Raw genomic sequence first — 17731 nt, forward strand, 5'->3', positions numbered from 1 at the left:
ACTACAGTGATACCTGGACTGTGTCTCTCCCCCCACCTGCTGTACTACAGTGATACCTGGAAAGTGTCTCGCCCCCCACCTGCTGTACTACAGTGAGACCTGGACTGTGTCTCTCGCCACACCTTCTGTACTCAAGTGAGACCAGGACTGTGTCTCTCCCCCCACTTGCTGTACTGCAGTGATACCTGGACTGTGTCTCTCCCCCCACCTGCTTTACTACAGTGACACCTGGACTGTGTCTCTCCCCTCTCCTGCTGTACTACAGTGAGACCTGGATTGTGTCTCTCCCCCACACCTGCTGTTCTACAGTGATACCTGGACTGTGTCTCTTCTCACACCTGCTTTACTACAGTTATACCTGGAATTAGTCTCTCCCCACACCTGCTGTAATGCAGTGAGACCTGGACTGTGTCTGTCCCCCAACCGGATGTACTGCAGTGATACCTGGACTGTGTCTCTCCCCACACCTGCTGTACTACAGAGAGACCTGGACTGTGTCTCTCCCCCCACCTGCTGTACTACAGTGAGACCTGGACTGTGTCTCTCCCCACACCTGCTGTACTGCAGTGATACCTGGACAGTTTCTCTCCCCCACACCTGCTGTACCACAGTGATACCTGGATTGAGTCTCTCCCCCCACCTGCTGTACTACAGTGAAACCTGGACTGTGTCTCTCCCCCCACCTGCTGTACTCTAGTGATACCTGGACTGTGTCTCTCCCCCCACCTGCTGTACTAGAGTGATACCTGGACTGTGTCTCTCCCCACACCTGCTGTACTACAGTGATACCTGGACTGTTTCTCTTTCCACACCTGCTGTACCACAGTGAGACCTGGACTGTGTCTGTCCCCCCACCTGCTGAACTGCAGTGATACCTGGACTGTGTCTCTCCCGACACCTGCTGTACTCTAGTGATACCTGGACTGTGCCTCTCCCCCCACCTGCTGTACTACAGTGATACCTGGACTCTGTCTCTCCCCACACCTGCTGTACTACAGTGAGAACAGGACTGTGTCTCTCCCCCACACCTGCTGCACTACAGTGAGACCTGGACAGTGTCTCTTCCCCCACTTGCTGTACTGCAGTGATACCTGGACTGTGTCTCTCCGCACACCTACTGTACTACAGTGATACCTGGACTGTGTCTCTCCCCCCACCTGCTGTACTACAGTGATACCTGTACTGTGTCTCTCCCACCACCTGCTGTACTGCAGTGAGACCTGGACTGTGTCTCTTCCCCCACCTGCTGTATTACAGTGATACCTGGACTGTGTCTCTCCCCCACACATGCTGTACTACTTTGACACCTGGACTGTGTCTCTCCTCCACACCTGCTGTACTACATTGATACCTGGACTGTGTCTCTACCCCCCACCTGCTGTACTACAGTGATACCTGGACTGTGTCTCTCCCCCACCTGCTGTACTACAGTGATACCAGCAATGTGTCTCTCCCCCCACCTGCTGTACTACAGTGAGACCTGGACTGTGTCTCTCGCCACACCTTCTGTACTCAAGTGAGACCTGGACTGTGTCTCTCCCCCCACTTGCTGTACTGCAGTGATACCTGGACTGTGTCTCTCCCCACACCTGCTGTACTACAGTGAGACCTGTTCTGTGTCTCTCCCCACACCTGGTGTACTACAGTGATACCTGGACTGTGTCTCTGCTCCCACCTGCTGTACTACAGTGACACCTGGACTGTGTCTCTCCCCACTCCTGCTGTACTACAGTGAGACCTGGATTGTGTCTCTCCCCCACACCTGCTGTTCTACAGTGATACCTGGACTGTGTCTCTCCCCACACCTGCTATTCTACAGTGATAACTGGACTGTGTCTCTCCCCACACCAGCTGTACTACAGTGATACCTGGACTGCGTCTCTCCCCACTCCTGCTGTACTGCAGTGAAACCTGGAATGTGTCTGTCCCCCAACCTGATGTACTGCTGTGATACCTTGTCTGTGTCTCTCCCCTCACCTGCTGTACTACAGTGATACCTGGACTGTGTCTGTCACCACACCTGCTGTAAAAAAGTGATACCTGGACTGGGTCTCTCCCCCCACCTGCTGTACTCTAGTGATACCTGTACTGTGTCTCTTCCCGCACCTGCTGTACCACAGTGAGTCCGGGACTGTTTCTGTCCCCCCACCTGCTGTACTGCAGTGATACCTAGAGTGTGTCTCTCCCCACACCTGCTGTACTACAGTGAGACCTGGACTGTGTCTCTCCCCCAGACCTGCTGTACTACTGTGAGACCTGGACTGTGTCTCTTCCCCCACTTGATGTACTGCAGTGATACCTGGACTGTGTCTCTCCCCCCACCTGCTGTACTGCAGTGATACCTGTACTGTGTCTCTCCCACCACCTGCTGTACTACAGTGATACCTGGACTGTGTCTCTCCCCCCACCTGCTGTACTACAGTGATACCTGTACTGTGTCTCTCCCACTACCTGCTGAACTGCAGTGAGAACTGGACTGTGTCTCTCCCCACACCTGCTGTACTACAGTGATATCTGGACAGTTTCTCTCCCCCCACCTGCTGTACTGCAAAGATACCTGGACTGTGTCTCTGCACCACACCTGCTGTACTACAGTGATACCTTGACTGTGTCTCTCCCCCCAGCTGGTTTACTACAGTGATTCCTGGAATGTGTCTCTCCCCACACCTGTTGTACTACAGTGATATCTGGACAGTGTCTCTCCCCACCTGCTGTACGGCAGTGATACCTGGAATTTGTCTCTCCCCCACACCTGCTGTACTACAGTGATACCTTGACTGTGTCTCTCCCCCCACCTGGTGTACTACAGTGATTCCTGGAATGTGTCTCTCCCCACACCTGCTGTTCTACAGTGTTACCCGGACTTTGTCTCTCCCCGAACCTGCTGTACTAGAGTGATACCTGGACTGTGTCTCTCCCGACACCTGCTGTACTCTAGTGATACCTGGACTGTGTCTCTCCCCCCACCTGCTGTACTACAGTGATACCTGGACTGTGTCTCTCCCCACACATGCTGTACTACAGTGAGAACTGGACTGTGTCTCTCCCCCACACCTGCTGTACTACAGTGAGACCTGGACAGTGTCTCTTCCCCCACTTGCTGTACTGCAGTGATACCTGGACTGTGTCTCTCCGCACACCTACTGTACTACAGTGATACCTGGACTGTGTCTCTCCCCCCACCTGCTGTTCTACAGTGATACCTGTACTGTGTCTCTCCCACCACCTGCTGTACTGCAGTGAGACCTGGACTGTGTCTCTTCCCCCTCCTGCTGTACTACAGTGATACCTGGACTGTGTCTCTCCCCCACACATGCTGTACTACAGTGACATCTGGACTGTGTCTCTCCTCCACACCTGCTGTACTACATTGATACCTGGACTGTGTCTCTACCCCCCACCTGCTGTACTACAGTAATACCTGGACTGTGTCTCTCCCCCCACCTGCTGTACTACAGTGATACCTGCAATGTGTCTCTCCCCCCACCTGCTGTACTACAGTGAGACCTGGACTGTGTCTCTCGCCACACCTTCTGTACTCAAGTGAGACCTGGACTGTGTCTCTCCCCCCACTTGCTGTACTGCAGTGATACCTGGACTGTGTCTCTCCCCACACCTGCTGTACTACAGTGAGACCTGTTCTGTGTCTCTCCCCCCACCTGCTGTACTACAGTGATACCTGGACTGTGTATCTCCTCCCACCTGCTGTACTACAGTGACACCTGGACTGTGTCTCTCCCCACTCCTGCTGTACTACAGTGAAACCTGGATTGTGTCTCTCCCCCACACCTGCTGTTCTACAGTGATACCTGGACTGTGTCTCTCCCCACACCTGCTATACTACAGTGATAACTGGACTGTGTCTCTCCCCACACCAGCTGTACTACAGTGATACCTGGACTGCGTCTCTCCCCACTCCTGCTGTACTGCAGTGAAACCTGGACTGTGTCTGTCCCCCAACCTGATGTACTGCAAAGATACCTGGACTGTGTCTCTGCACCACACCTGCTGTACTACAGTGATACCTTGACTGTGTCTCTCCCCCCACCTGGTTTACTACAGTGATTCCTGGAATGTGTCTCTCCCCACACCTGTTGTACTACAGTGATATCTGGACAGTGTCTCTCCCCACCTGCTGTACGGCAGTGATACCTGGAATTTGTCTCTCCCCCACACCTGCTGTACTACAGTGATACCTTGACTGTGTCTCTCCCCCCACCTGGTGTACTACAGTGATTCCTGGAATGTGTCTCTCCCCACACCTGCTGTTCTACAGTGTTACCCGGACTTTGTCTCTCCCCGAACCTGCTGTACTAGAGTGATACCTGGACTGTGTCTCTCCCGACACCTGCTGTACTCTAGTGATACCTGGACTGTGTCTCTCCCCCCACCTGCTGTACTACAGTGATACCTGGACTGTGTCTCTCCCCACACATGCTGTACTACAGTGAGAACTGGACTGTGTCTCTCCCCCACACCTGCTGTACTACAGTGAGACCTGGACAGTGTCTCTTCCCCCACTTGCTGTACTGCAGTGATACCTGGACTGTGTCTCTCCGCACACCTACTGTACTACAGTGATACCTGGACTGTGTCTCTCCCCCCACCTGCTGTTCTACAGTGATACCTGTACTGTGTCTCTCCCACCACCTGCTGTACTGCAGTGAGACCTGGACTGTGTCTCTTCCCCCTCCTGCTGTACTACAGTGATACCTGGACTGTGTCTCTCCCCCACACATGCTGTACTACAGTGACATCTGGACTGTGTCTCTCCTCCACACCTGCTGTACTACATTGATACCTGGACTGTGTCTCTACCCCCCACCTGCTGTACTACAGTAATACCTGGACTGTGTCTCTCCCCCCACCTGCTGTACTACAGTGATACCTGCAATGTGTCTCTCCCCCCACCTGCTGTACTACAGTGAGACCTGGACTGTGTCTCTCGCCACACCTTCTGTACTCAAGTGAGACCTGGACTGTGTCTCTCCCCCCACTTGCTGTACTGCAGTGATACCTGGACTGTGTCTCTCCCCACACCTGCTGTACTACAGTGAGACCTGTTCTGTGTCTCTCCCCCCACCTGCTGTACTACAGTGATACCTGGACTGTGTATCTCCTCCCACCTGCTGTACTACAGTGACACCTGGACTGTGTCTCTCCCCACTCCTGCTGTACTACAGTGAAACCTGGATTGTGTCTCTCCCCCACACCTGCTGTTCTACAGTGATACCTGGACTGTGTCTCTCCCCACACCTGCTATACTACAGTGATAACTGGACTGTGTCTCTCCCCACACCAGCTGTACTACAGTGATACCTGGACTGCGTCTCTCCCCACTCCTGCTGTACTGCAGTGAAACCTGGACTGTGTCTGTCCCCCAACCTGATGTACTGCTGTGATACCTTGTCTGTGTCTCTCCCCTCACCTGCTGTACTACAGTGATACCTGGACTGTGTCTGTCCCCACACCTGCTGTAAAAAAGTGATACCTGGACTGTGTCTCTCCCCCCACATGCTGTACTCTAGTGATACCTGGACTGTGTCTCTCCCCCCACATGCTGTACTACAGTGATACCTGTACTGTGTCTCTTCCCGCACCTGCTGTACCACAGTGAGTCCGGGACTGTGTCTGTCCCCCCACCTGCTGTACTGCAGTGATACCTGGAGTGTGTCTCTCCCCACACCTGCTGTACTACAGTGAGACCTGGACTGTGTCTCTCCCCCAGACCTGCTGTACTACTGTGAGTCCTGGACTGTGTCTCTTCCCCCACTTGATGTACTGCAGTGATACCGGGACTGTGTCTCTGCCCCACACCTGCTGTACTACAGTGATACCTGAACTGTGTCTCTCCCCCCACCTGGTTAACTACAGTGATTCCTGGAATGTGTCTCTCCCCACACCTGCTGTACTACATTGATATCTGGACAGTGTCTCTCCCCCCAACTGCTGTACGGCAGTGATACCTGGACTGTGTCTCTCCGCGAACCTGCTGTACTACAGTGATACCTGGACTGTGTCTCGCCCCCCACCTGCTGTACTGCAGTGATACCTGGACTTTGTCTCTCCCCCCTCCTGTTGTACTACAGTGATACCTGGACTGCCTCTCTCGCCACACCTGCTGTACTGCATTGAGACCTGGACTGTGTCTCTCCCCCCCCACTTTCTGTACTGCAGTGATACCTGGACTGTGTCTCTCCCCACACTTGCTGTTCTACAGTGAGACCTGAACTGTGTCTCTCCCTCCACCTGCTGTACTACAGTGAGAACTGGACTGTGTCTCTCCCCCCACCTGCTGTACTGCAGTGATACCTGGACTGTGTCTCTCCCCACAAGTGCTGTACTACAGTGAGACCTGGACTGTGTCTCTCCCCGACACCTGCTGTACTACAGTGAGACCTGGACTGTGTCTCTCCCCCACACCTGCTGTACTACAGTGATACCTGGACTGTGTCTCTCCCCCACACCTGCTGTACTACAGTGATACCTGGACTGTGTCTCTCCCCCCCACCTGCTGTACTACAGTGATACCTGGACTGTGTCTCTCCCCACACCTGCTGTACTACAGTGAGACCTGGACTGTGTCTCTCCCCCACACCTGCTGTACTACAGTGATACTTGGACTGTGCCTCTCCCCCACACCTGCTGTAAAAAAGTGATACCTGGACTGTGTCTCTCCCCCCACCTGCTGTACTACAGTGATACCTGGACTGTGTCTCTCCCCCACACCTGCTGTACTACAGTGATACTTGGACTGTGCCTCTCCCCCACACCTGCTGTAAAAAAGTGATACCTGGACTGTGTCTCTCCCCCCACCTGCTGTACTACAGTGATACCGGGACTGTGTCTCTTCGCACTCCTGCTGTACCACAGTGAGACCTGGACCTTGTCTGTCCCCCCACCTGCTGTACTGCAGTGATACCTGGACTGTGTCTCTCCCCACACCTGCTGTACTACAGTGATATCTGGACTGTGTCTCTCCCCCCACCTGCTGTACTGCAGTGATACCTGGACTGTGTCTCTCCCACCACCTGCTGTACTACAGTGATACCTGGACTGTGTCTCTCCCCACACCTGCTGTACTACAGTGAGACCTGGACTGTGTCTCTCCACCACACCTGCTGTACTACAGTGAGACCTGGACTGTGTCTCTTCTCCCACCTGCTGTACTGCAGTGATACCTGGACTGTGTCTCTCCCCCCACCTGCTGTACTACAGTGATACCTGTACTGTGTCTCTCCCACCACCTGCTGTACTGCAGTGAGACCTGGACTGTGTCTCTCCCCACACCTGCTGTACTACAGTGATACCTGGACTGTGTCTCTCCCCCACACCTGCTGTACTACAGTGACACCTGGACTGTGTCTCTCCCCCACACCTGCTGTACTACATTGATAGCTGGACTTTGTCTCTACCACCCACCTGCTGTACTACAGTGATACCTGGACTTTGTCTCTCCCCCCACCTGCTGTACTACAGTGATACCTGGAATGTGTCTCTCCCCCCACCTGCTGTACTACAGTAAGACCTGGACTGTTTCTCTCGCCACAGCTTCTGTACTCAAGTGAGACCTGGACTGTGTCTCTCCCCCCTTTTGCTGTACTGCAGTGATACCTGGACTGTGTATCTCCCCACACCTGCTGTACTACAGTGAGACCTGGACTGTGTCTCTCCCCACACCTGGTGTACTACAGTGATACCAGGACTGTGTCTCTCCCCTCTCCTGCTGCACTACAGTGACACCTGGACTGTGTCTCTACCCACACATGTGTTCTACAGTGAGACCTGAACTGTGTCTCTCCCTCCACCTGCTGTACTACAGTGAGACCTGGACTGTGTCTCTCCTCCCACCTGCTGTACTTCAGTGATACCTGGACTGTGTCTCTCCCCACACCTGCTGTACTACAGTGATAACTGGACTGTGTCTCTACCCCCTCCTGCTGTACTGCAGTGAGACCTGGACTGTGTCTCTCCCCACACCTGCTGTACTGCAGTGTGACCTGGGCTGTGTCTCTCCCGACACCTGCTGTACTACAGTGATATCTGGACTGTGTCTCTCCCCCCACCTGCTGTACTGCAGTGATACCTGGACTGTGTCTCTCCCCCCCACCTGCTGTACTACAGTGATACCTGGAATGTGTCCCTCCCCACACCTGCTGTACTACAGTGAGACCTGGACTGTGTCTCTCGCCACACCTGCTGTACTCAAGTGCGACCTGGACTGTGTCTCTCCCCTCACTTGCTGTACTGCAGTGATACCTGGAGTGTGTCTCTCCGCCCACCTGCTGTACTACAGTGACACCTGGACTGTGTCTCTCCCCACTCCTGCTGTACTACAGTGAGACCTGGATTGTGTTTCTCCCCCACACCTGCTGTTCTAAAGTGATACCTGGACTGTGTCTCTCCCCACACCTGCTATACTACAGTGATACCTGGACTGTGTCTCTCCCCACACCTGCTGTACTACAGTGATAACTGGTCTGGGTCTCTCCCCACACCTGCTGTACTGCAGTGAGACCTGGACTGTGTCTGTCCCCCAACCTGATGTACTGCAGTGATACCTGGACTGTGTCTCTCCCCACACCTGCTGTACTAAAGTGATACCTGGACTGTTTCTCTCCCCACACCTGCTGTACTACAGTGATACCGGTACTGTGTCTCTCCCCACCCCTGCTGTACTACAGTGATACCTGGACTGTGTCTTTCCCCACACCTGCTGTACTACAGTGATACCTGGACTGTGTCTGTCCCCACACCTGCTGTAAAAAAGTGATACCTGGACTGTGTCTCTCCCCCCACCTGCTGTACTACAGTGATACCGGGACTGTGTCTCTTCGCACTCCTGCTGTACCACAGTGAGACCTGGACTGTGTCTCTCCCCCCACCTGCTGTACTACAGTGAGCCCTGGACTGTGTCTCTCCCCCACACCTGCTGTACTACAGTGAGACCTGGACTGTGTCTCTTCTCCCACTTGCTGTACTGCAGTGATACCTGGACGGTATCTCTCCACACACCTGCTGTACTACAGTGATACCTGGACTGTGTCTCTCCCCACACCTGCTGTACTACAGTGATACCTGTACTGTGTCTCTCCCACCACCTGCTGTACTGCAGTGAGACCTGGACTGTGTCTCTCCCCCCACCTGCTGTACTACAGTGATACCTGGACTGTGTCTCTCCCCCACACCTGCTGTACTACAGTGACACCTGGACTGCGTCTCTCCCCCACACCTGCTGTACTACATTGATAGCTGGACTTTGTCTCTACCCCCCACCTGCTGTACTACAGTGATACCTGGACTTTGTCTCTCCCCCCACCTGCTGTACTACAGTGATACCTGGAATGTGTCTCTCCCCCCACCTGCTGTACTACAGTAAGACCTGGACTGTTTCTCTCGCCACACCTTCTGTACTCAAGTGAGACCTGGACTGTGTCTCTCCCCCCTTTTGCTGTACTGCAGTGATACCTGGACTTTGTCTCTCCCCACACCTGCTGTACTACAGTGAGACCTGGACTGTGTCTCTCCCCACACCTGGTGTACTACAGTGATACCAGGACTGTGTCTCTCCCCTCACCTGCTGCACTACAGTGACACCTGGACTGTGTCTCTCCCCACTCCTGCTGTACTACAGTGAGACCTGGATTGTGTCTCTCCCCCACACCTGCTGTTCTACAGTGATACCTGGACTGTGTCTCTCCCCACACCTGCTATACTACAGTGATACCTGGACTGTGTCTCTCCCCACACCTGCTGTACTACAGTGATACCTGGACTGCGTCTCTCGCAAACCTGCTGTACTGCAGTGAGACCTCGACTGTGTCTGTCCCCCAACCTGATGTACTGCAGTGATACCTGGACTGTGTCTCTCCCCCACACCAGCTGTACTACAGTGATACCTGGACTGTGTCTCTCTCCACACCTGCTGTACTACAGTGATACCTGGACTGTGTCTCTTCCCACCCCTGCTGTACCACAGTGAGACCTGGACTGTGTCTCTCCCCACACCTGCTGTACTACAGTGAGACCTGGACTGTCTCTCTCCCCCACACCTGCTGTACTACAGTGAGACCTAAACTGTGTCTCTTCCACCACTTGCTGTACTGCAGTGATACCTGGACTGTGTCTCTCCCCCCACCTGCTGTACTACAGTGATACCTGTACTGTGTCTCTCCCACCACCTGCTGTACTACAGTGATACCTGGACTTTGTCTCTCCCCTCACATGCTGTACTACAGTGATACCTGTACTGTGTCTCTCCCCACACCTGCTGTACTGCAGTGAGACCTGGACTGTGTCTATCCCCACACCTGCTGTACTACAGTGATATCTGGTCTGTGTCTCTCCCCCCACCTGCTGTACTGCAATGACACCTGGACTGTGTCTCTCCCCCACACCTGCTGTACTACAGTGATTCCTGGAATGTGTCTTTCCCCACACCTGCTGTTCTACAGTGTTACCTGGTCTTTGTCTCTCCCCGAACCTGCTGTACTACAGTGATACCTGGACTGTGTCTCTCCCCCCACCTGCTGTACTGCAGTGATACCTGGACTGTGTCTCACCCCCCTCCTGTTGTACTACAGTGATACCTGGACTGCGTCTCTCGCCACACCTGCTGCACTACAGTGATACCTGGACTGTGTCTCTCCCCACACACGTGTTCTACAGTGAGACCTGAACTGTGTCTCTCCCTCCACCTGCTGTACTTCAGTGATGCCTGGGCTGGGTCTCTCCCCACACCTGCTGTACTACAGTGATAACTGGACTGTGTCTCTACCCCCTCCTGCTGTACTGCAGTGAGACCTGGGCTGTGTCTCTCCCGACACCTGCTGTACTACAGTGATATCTGGATTGTGTCTCTCCCCCCACCTGCTGTACTGCAGTGATACCTGGACTGTGACTCTCCCCCCACCTGCTGTACTACAGTGATACATGGAATGTGTCTCTCCCCCCACCTGCTGTGCTACAGTGAGACCTGGACTGTGTCTCTCGCCACACCTTCTGTACTCAAGTGAGCCCTGGACTGTGTCTCACGCCCAATGATGTACTGCAGTGATACCTGGACTGTGTCTCTCCCCCCACCTGGTGTACTACAGTGATTCCTGGAATGTGTCTCTCCCCACACCTGCTGTTCTACAGTGTTACCTGGACTTTGTCTCTCCCCGAACCTGCTGTACTACAGTGATACCTGTACTGTGTCTCTCCCCCCACCTGCTGTACTGCAGTGATACCTGGACTGTGTCTCACCCCCCTCCTGTTGTATACAGTGTTACCTGGACTGCGTCTCTCGCCACACCTGCTGTACTACAGTGAGACCTGGACTGTGTCTCTCCCCCCACTTGCTGTACTGCAGTGATACCTGGACTGTGTCCCTCCCCGCACATGTGTTCTACAGTGAGACCTGAACTGTGTCTCTCCTCCCACCTGCTGTTCTTCAGTGATACCTGGACTGTGTCTCTACCCCCTCCTGCTGTACTGCAGTGAGACCTGGACTGTGTCTGTCCCCACACCTGCTGTAAAAAAGTGATACCTGGACTGTGTCTCTCCCCCCACCTGCTGTACTCTAGTGATACCTGGACTGTGACCCTCCCCCCACCTGCTGTACTATAGTGATAACTGGACTGTGTCTCTTCCCACACCTGCTGTACCACAGTGACACCTGGACTGTGTCTGTCCCCCCACCTGCTGAACTGCAATGATACCTGGACTGTGTCTCTCCCGACACCTGCTGTTCTCTAGTGATACCTGGACTGTTTCTCGCCCCCCACCTGCTGTACTACAGTGATACCTGGACTGTGCCTCTCATCACACCTGCTGTACTACAGTGAGACCTGGACTGTGTCTCTCCCCCACACCTGCTGTACTACAGTGAGACCTGGACTGTGTCTCTTCCCCCACTTGCTGAACTGCAGTGATACCTGGACTGTATCTCTCCCACCACCTGCTGTACTGCAGTGAGACCTGGACTGTGTCTCTCCCCACACCTGCTGTACTACAGTGATATCTGGACAGTGTCTCTCCCCCCACCTGCTGTACTGCAGTGATACCTGGACTGTGTCTCTACCCCACACCTGCGGTACTACAGTGATACCTTGGCTGTGTCTCTCCCCCCACCTGGTGTACTGCAGTGATACCTGGACTGTGTCTCTCCCCACACCTGATGTTCTACAGTGATACATAGACTTTGTCTCTCCCCCAATCTGCTTTACTACAGTGATACCTGGACTGTGTCTCTCCCCCCACCTGCTGTACTGCAGTGATACCTGGACTGTGTCTCTCCCCCCTCCTGTTGTCCTACAGTGATATCGGGACTGCGTCTCTCACCACACCTGCTGTACTACAGTGAGACCTGGACTGTGTCTCTCCACCCACTTGCTGTACTGCAGTGATACCTGGATTGTGTCTATCCCCACACCTGCTGTTCTACAGTGACACCTGGACTGTGTCTCTCCCCACACATGTCTTCTACAGTGAGACCTGAACTGTGTCTCTCCCTCCACCTGCTGTACTTCAGTGATACCTGGGCTGGTTCTCTCCCCACACCTGCTGTACTACAGTGATAACTGGACTGTGTCTCTAACCCCTCCTGCTGTACTGCAGTGAGACCTGGGCTGTGTCTCTCCCGACACCTGCTGTACTACAGTGATATCTGGATTGTGTCTCTCCCCCCACCTGCTGTACTGCAGTGATACCTGGACTGTGACTCTCCCCCCACCTGCTGTACTACAGTGATACATGGAATGTGTCTCTCCCCCCACCTGCTGTGCTACAGTGAGACCTGGACTGTGTCTCTCGCCACACCTTCTGCACTCAAGTGAGCCCTGGACTGTGTCTCACGCCCAATGATGTACTGCAGTGATACCTGGACTGTGTCTCTCCCCCCACCTGGTGTACTACAGTGATTCCTGGAATATGTCTCTCCCCACACCTGCTGTGCTACATTGTTACCTGGACTTTGTCTCTCCCCGAACCTGCTGTACTACAGTGATACCTGTACTGTGTCTCTCCCCCCACCTGCTGTACTGCAGTGATACCTGGACTGTGTCTCACCCCCCTCCTGTTGTACTACAGTGATACCTGGACTGCGTCTCTCGCCACACCTGCTGTACTACAGTGAGACCTGGACTGTGTCTCTCCCCCCACTTGCTGTACTGCAGTGATACCTGGACTGTGTCTCTCCCCGCACATGTGTTCTACAGTGAGACCTGAACTGTGTCTCTCCCTCCACCTGCTGTACTACAGTGAGACCTGGACTGTGTCTCTCCTCCCACCTGCTGTTCTTCAGTGATACCTGGACTGTGTCTCTACCCCCTCCTGCTGTACTGCAGTGAGACCTGGACTGTGTCTGTCCCCACACCTGCTGTAAAAAAGTGATACCTGGACTGTGTCTCTCCCCCCACCTGCTGTACTCTAGTGATACCTGGACTGTGACCCTCCCCCCACCTGCTGTACTATAGTGATAACTGGACTGTGTCTCTTCCCACACCTGCTGTACCACAGTGACACCTGGACTGTGTCTGTCCCCCCACCTGCTGAACTGCAATGATACCTGGACTGTGTCTCTCCCGACACCTGCTGTACTACAGTGAGACCTGGACTGTGTCTCTCATCACACCTGCTGTACTACAGTGAGACCTGGACTGTGTCTCTCCCCCACACCTGCTGTACTACAGTGAGACCTGGACTGTGTCTCTTCCCCCACTTGCTGAACTGCAGTGATACCTGGACTGTATCTCTCCGCACACCTGCTGTACTACAGTGATACCTGGACTGTGTCTCTCCCCCCACCTGTGGTACTACAGTGATACCTGTACTGTCTCTCTCCCACCACCTGCTGTACTGCAGTGAGACCTGGACTGTGTCTCTCCCCACACCTGCTGTACTACAGTGATATCTGGACAGTGTCTCTCCCCCCACCTGCTGTACTGCAGTGATACCTGGACTGTGTCTCTCCGCACACCTGCTGTACTACAGTGATACCTGGACTGTGTCTCTACCCCCACCTGCTGTACTACAGTGATACCTGTACTGTGTCTCTCCCACCACCTGCTGTGCTGCAGTGAGACCTGGACTTTGTCTCTCCCCACACCTGCTGTACTACAGTGATACCGGGACTGTGTCTCTCCCCCCTCCTGTTGTACTACAGTGATACCTGGACTGCGTCTCTCGCCACACCTGCTTACTACAGTGAGACCTGGACTGTGTCTCTCCCCTCACTTGCTGTACTGCAGTGATACCTGGACTGTGTCTCTCCCCACACATGCTGTTCTACAGTGAGACCTGAACTGTGTTTCCCCCTCCACCTGCTGTACTACAAAGATACCTGGACTGTGTCTCTCCCCCCACCTGCTGTACTGCAGTGATACCTGGACTGTGTCTCTCCCCCCACCTGCTGTACTACAGTGATACCTGTACTTTGTCTCTCCCACCACCTGCTGTGCTGCAGTGAGACCTGGACTGTGTCTCTCCCCACACCTGCTGTACTGCAGTGATACCTGGACTGTGTCTCTACCCCACACCTGCGGTACTACAGTGATACCTTGGCTGTGTCTCTCCCCCCACCTGGTGTACTGCAGTGATACCTGGACTGTGTCTCTCCCCACACCTGATGTTCTACAGTGATACATAGACTTTGTCTCTCCCCCAATCTGCTTTACTACAGTGATACCTGGACTGTGTCTCTCCCCCCACCTGCTGTACTGCAGTGATACCTGGACTGTGTCTCTCCCCCCTCCTGTTGTACTACAGTGATATCGGGACTGCGTCTCTCACCACACCTGCTGTACTACAGTGAGACCTGGACTGTGTCTCTCCACCCACTTGCTGTACTGCAGTGATACCTGGACTGTGTCTATCCCCACACCTGCTGTTCTACAGTGACACCTGGACTGTGTCTCTCCCCACACATGTCTTCTACAGTGAGACCTGAACTGTGTCTCTCCCTCCACCTGCTGTACTTCAGTGATACCTGGGCTGGGTCTCTCCCCACACCTGCTGTACTACAGTGATAACTGGACTGTGTCTCTAACCCCTCCTGCTGTACTGCAGTGAGACCTGGGCTGTGTCTCTCCCGACACCTGCTGTACTACAGTGATATCTGGATTGTGTCTCTCCCCCCACCTGCTGTACTGCAGTGATACCTGGACTGTGACTCTCCCCCCACCTGCTGTACTACAGTGATACATGGAATGTGTCTCTCCCCCCACCTGCTGTGCTACAGTGAGACCTGGACTGTGTCTCTCGCCACACCTTCTGTACTCAAGTGAGCCCTGGACTGTGTCTCACGCCCAATGATGTACTGCAGTGATACCTGGACTGTGTCTCTCCCCCCACCTGGTGTACTACAGTGATTCCTGGAATGTGTCTCTCCCCACACCTGCTGTGCTACATTGTTACCTGGACTTTGTCTCTCCCCGAACCTGCTGTACTACAGTGATACCTGTACTGTGTCTCTCCCCCCACCTGCTGTACTGCAGTGATACCTGGACTGTGTCTCACCCCCCTCCTGTTGCACTACAGTGATACCTGGACTGCGTCTCTCGCCACACCTGCTGTACTACAGTGAGACCTGGACTGTGTCTCTCCCCCCACTTGCTGTACTGCAGTGATACCTGGACTGTGTCTCTCCCCGCACATGTGTTCTACAGTGAGACCTGAACTGTGTCTCTCCCTCCACCTGCTGTACTACAGTGAGACCTGGACTGTGTCTCTCCTCCCACCTGCTGTTCTTCAGTGATACCTGGACTGTGTCTCTACCCCCTCCTGCTGTACTGCAGTGAGACCTGAACTGTGTCTGTCCCCACACCTGCTGTAAAAAAGTGATACCTGGACTGTGTCTCTCCCCCCACCTGCTGTACTCTAGTGATACCTGGACTGTGACCCTCCCCCCACCTGCTGTACTATAGTGATAACTGGACTGTGTCTCTTCCCACACCTGCTGTACCACAGTGACACCTGGACTGTGTCTGTCCCCCCACCTGCTGAACTGCAATGATACCTGGACTGTGTCTCTCCCGACACCTGCTGTACTACAGTGAGACCTGGACTGTGTCTCTCATCACACCTGCTGTACTACAGTGAGACCTGGACTGTGTCTCTCCCCCACACCTGCTGTACTACAGTGAGACCTGGACTGTGTCTCTTCCCCCACTTGCTGAACTGCAGTGATACCTGGACTGTATCTCTCCCCACACCTGCTGTACTACAGTGATATCTGGACAGTGTCTCTCCCACCACCTGCTGTACTGCAGTGAGACCTGGACTGTGTCTCTCCCCACACCTGCTGTACTACAGTGATATCTGGACAGTGTCTCTCCCCCCACCTGCTGTACTGCAGTGATACCTGGACTGTGTCTCTCCGCACACCTGCTGTACTACAGTGATACCTGGACTGTGTCTCTACCCCCACCTGCTGTACTACAGTGATACCTGTACTGTGTCTCTCCCACCACCTGCTGTGCTGCAGTGAGACCTGGACTGTGTCTCTCCCCACACCTGCTGTACTACAGTGATACCTGGACTGTGTCTCTCCCCCCTCCTGTTGTACTACAGTGATACCTGGACTGCGTCTCTCGCCACACCTGCTTACTACAGTGAGACCTGGACTGTGTCTCTCCCCTCACTTGCTGTACTGCAGTGATACCTGGACTGTGTCTCTCCCCACACATGCTGTTCTACAGTGAGACCTGAACTGTGTTTCCCCCTCCACCTGCTGTACTACAAAGATACCTGGACTGTGTCTCTCCCCCCACCTGCTGTACTTCAGTGATACCTGGACTTTGTCTCTCCCCACACATGCTGTACTACAGTGATAACTGGACGGTTTCTCTACCCCCTCCTGCTGTACTGCAGTGAGACCTGGACTGTGTCTCTCCCCACACCTGCTGTACTGCAGTGTGACCTGGGCTGTGTCTCTCCCGACACCTGCTGTACTACAGTGATATCTGGACTGTGTCTCTCCCCCCCACCTGCTGTACTGCAGTGATACCTGGACTGTGTCTCTACCCCACACCTGCTGTACTACAGTGATACCTTGGCTGTGTCTCTCCCCCCACCTGGTGTACTGCAGTGATACCTGGACTGTGTCTCTCCCCACACCTGCTGTTCTACAGTGATACATATACTTTGTCTCTCCCCCAATCTGCTGTACTACAGTGATACCTGGACTGTGTCCCTCCCCCCACCTGCTGTACTGCAGTGATACCTGGACTGTGTCTCTCCCCCCTCCTGTTGTACTACAGTGATACCTGGACTGCGTCTCTCACCACACCTGCTGTACTACAGTGAGACCTGGACTGTGTCTCTCCACCCACTTGCTGTACTGCAGTGATACCTGGACTGTGTCTATCCCCACACCTGCTGTTCTACAGTGAGACCTGGACTGTGTCTCTCCCCCCCCTGCTGTACTACAGTTATACCTGGACTGTGTCTGTCCCCCCACCTGCTCTACTAAAGTGATAAATGGACTGTGTCTCTCCCCCAACCTGCTGTACTACAGAGAGACCTGGTCTGTGTCTTTCCCCCCACCTGCTGTACTTCAGTGATACCTGGACTTTGTCTCTCCCCACACATGCTGTACTACAGTGATAACTGGACTGTTTCTCTACCCCCTCCTGCTGTACTGCAGTGAGACCTGGACTGTGTCTCTCCCCACACCTGCTGTACTGCAGTGTGACCTGGGCTGTGTCTCTCCCGACACCTGCTGTACTACAGTGATATCTGGACTGTGTCT

This window comes from Carcharodon carcharias, chromosome 12, assembly GCF_017639515.1.
Source record: "Carcharodon carcharias isolate sCarCar2 chromosome 12, sCarCar2.pri, whole genome shotgun sequence".
Classification (NCBI taxonomy): domain Eukaryota; kingdom Metazoa; phylum Chordata; class Chondrichthyes; order Lamniformes; family Lamnidae; genus Carcharodon; species Carcharodon carcharias.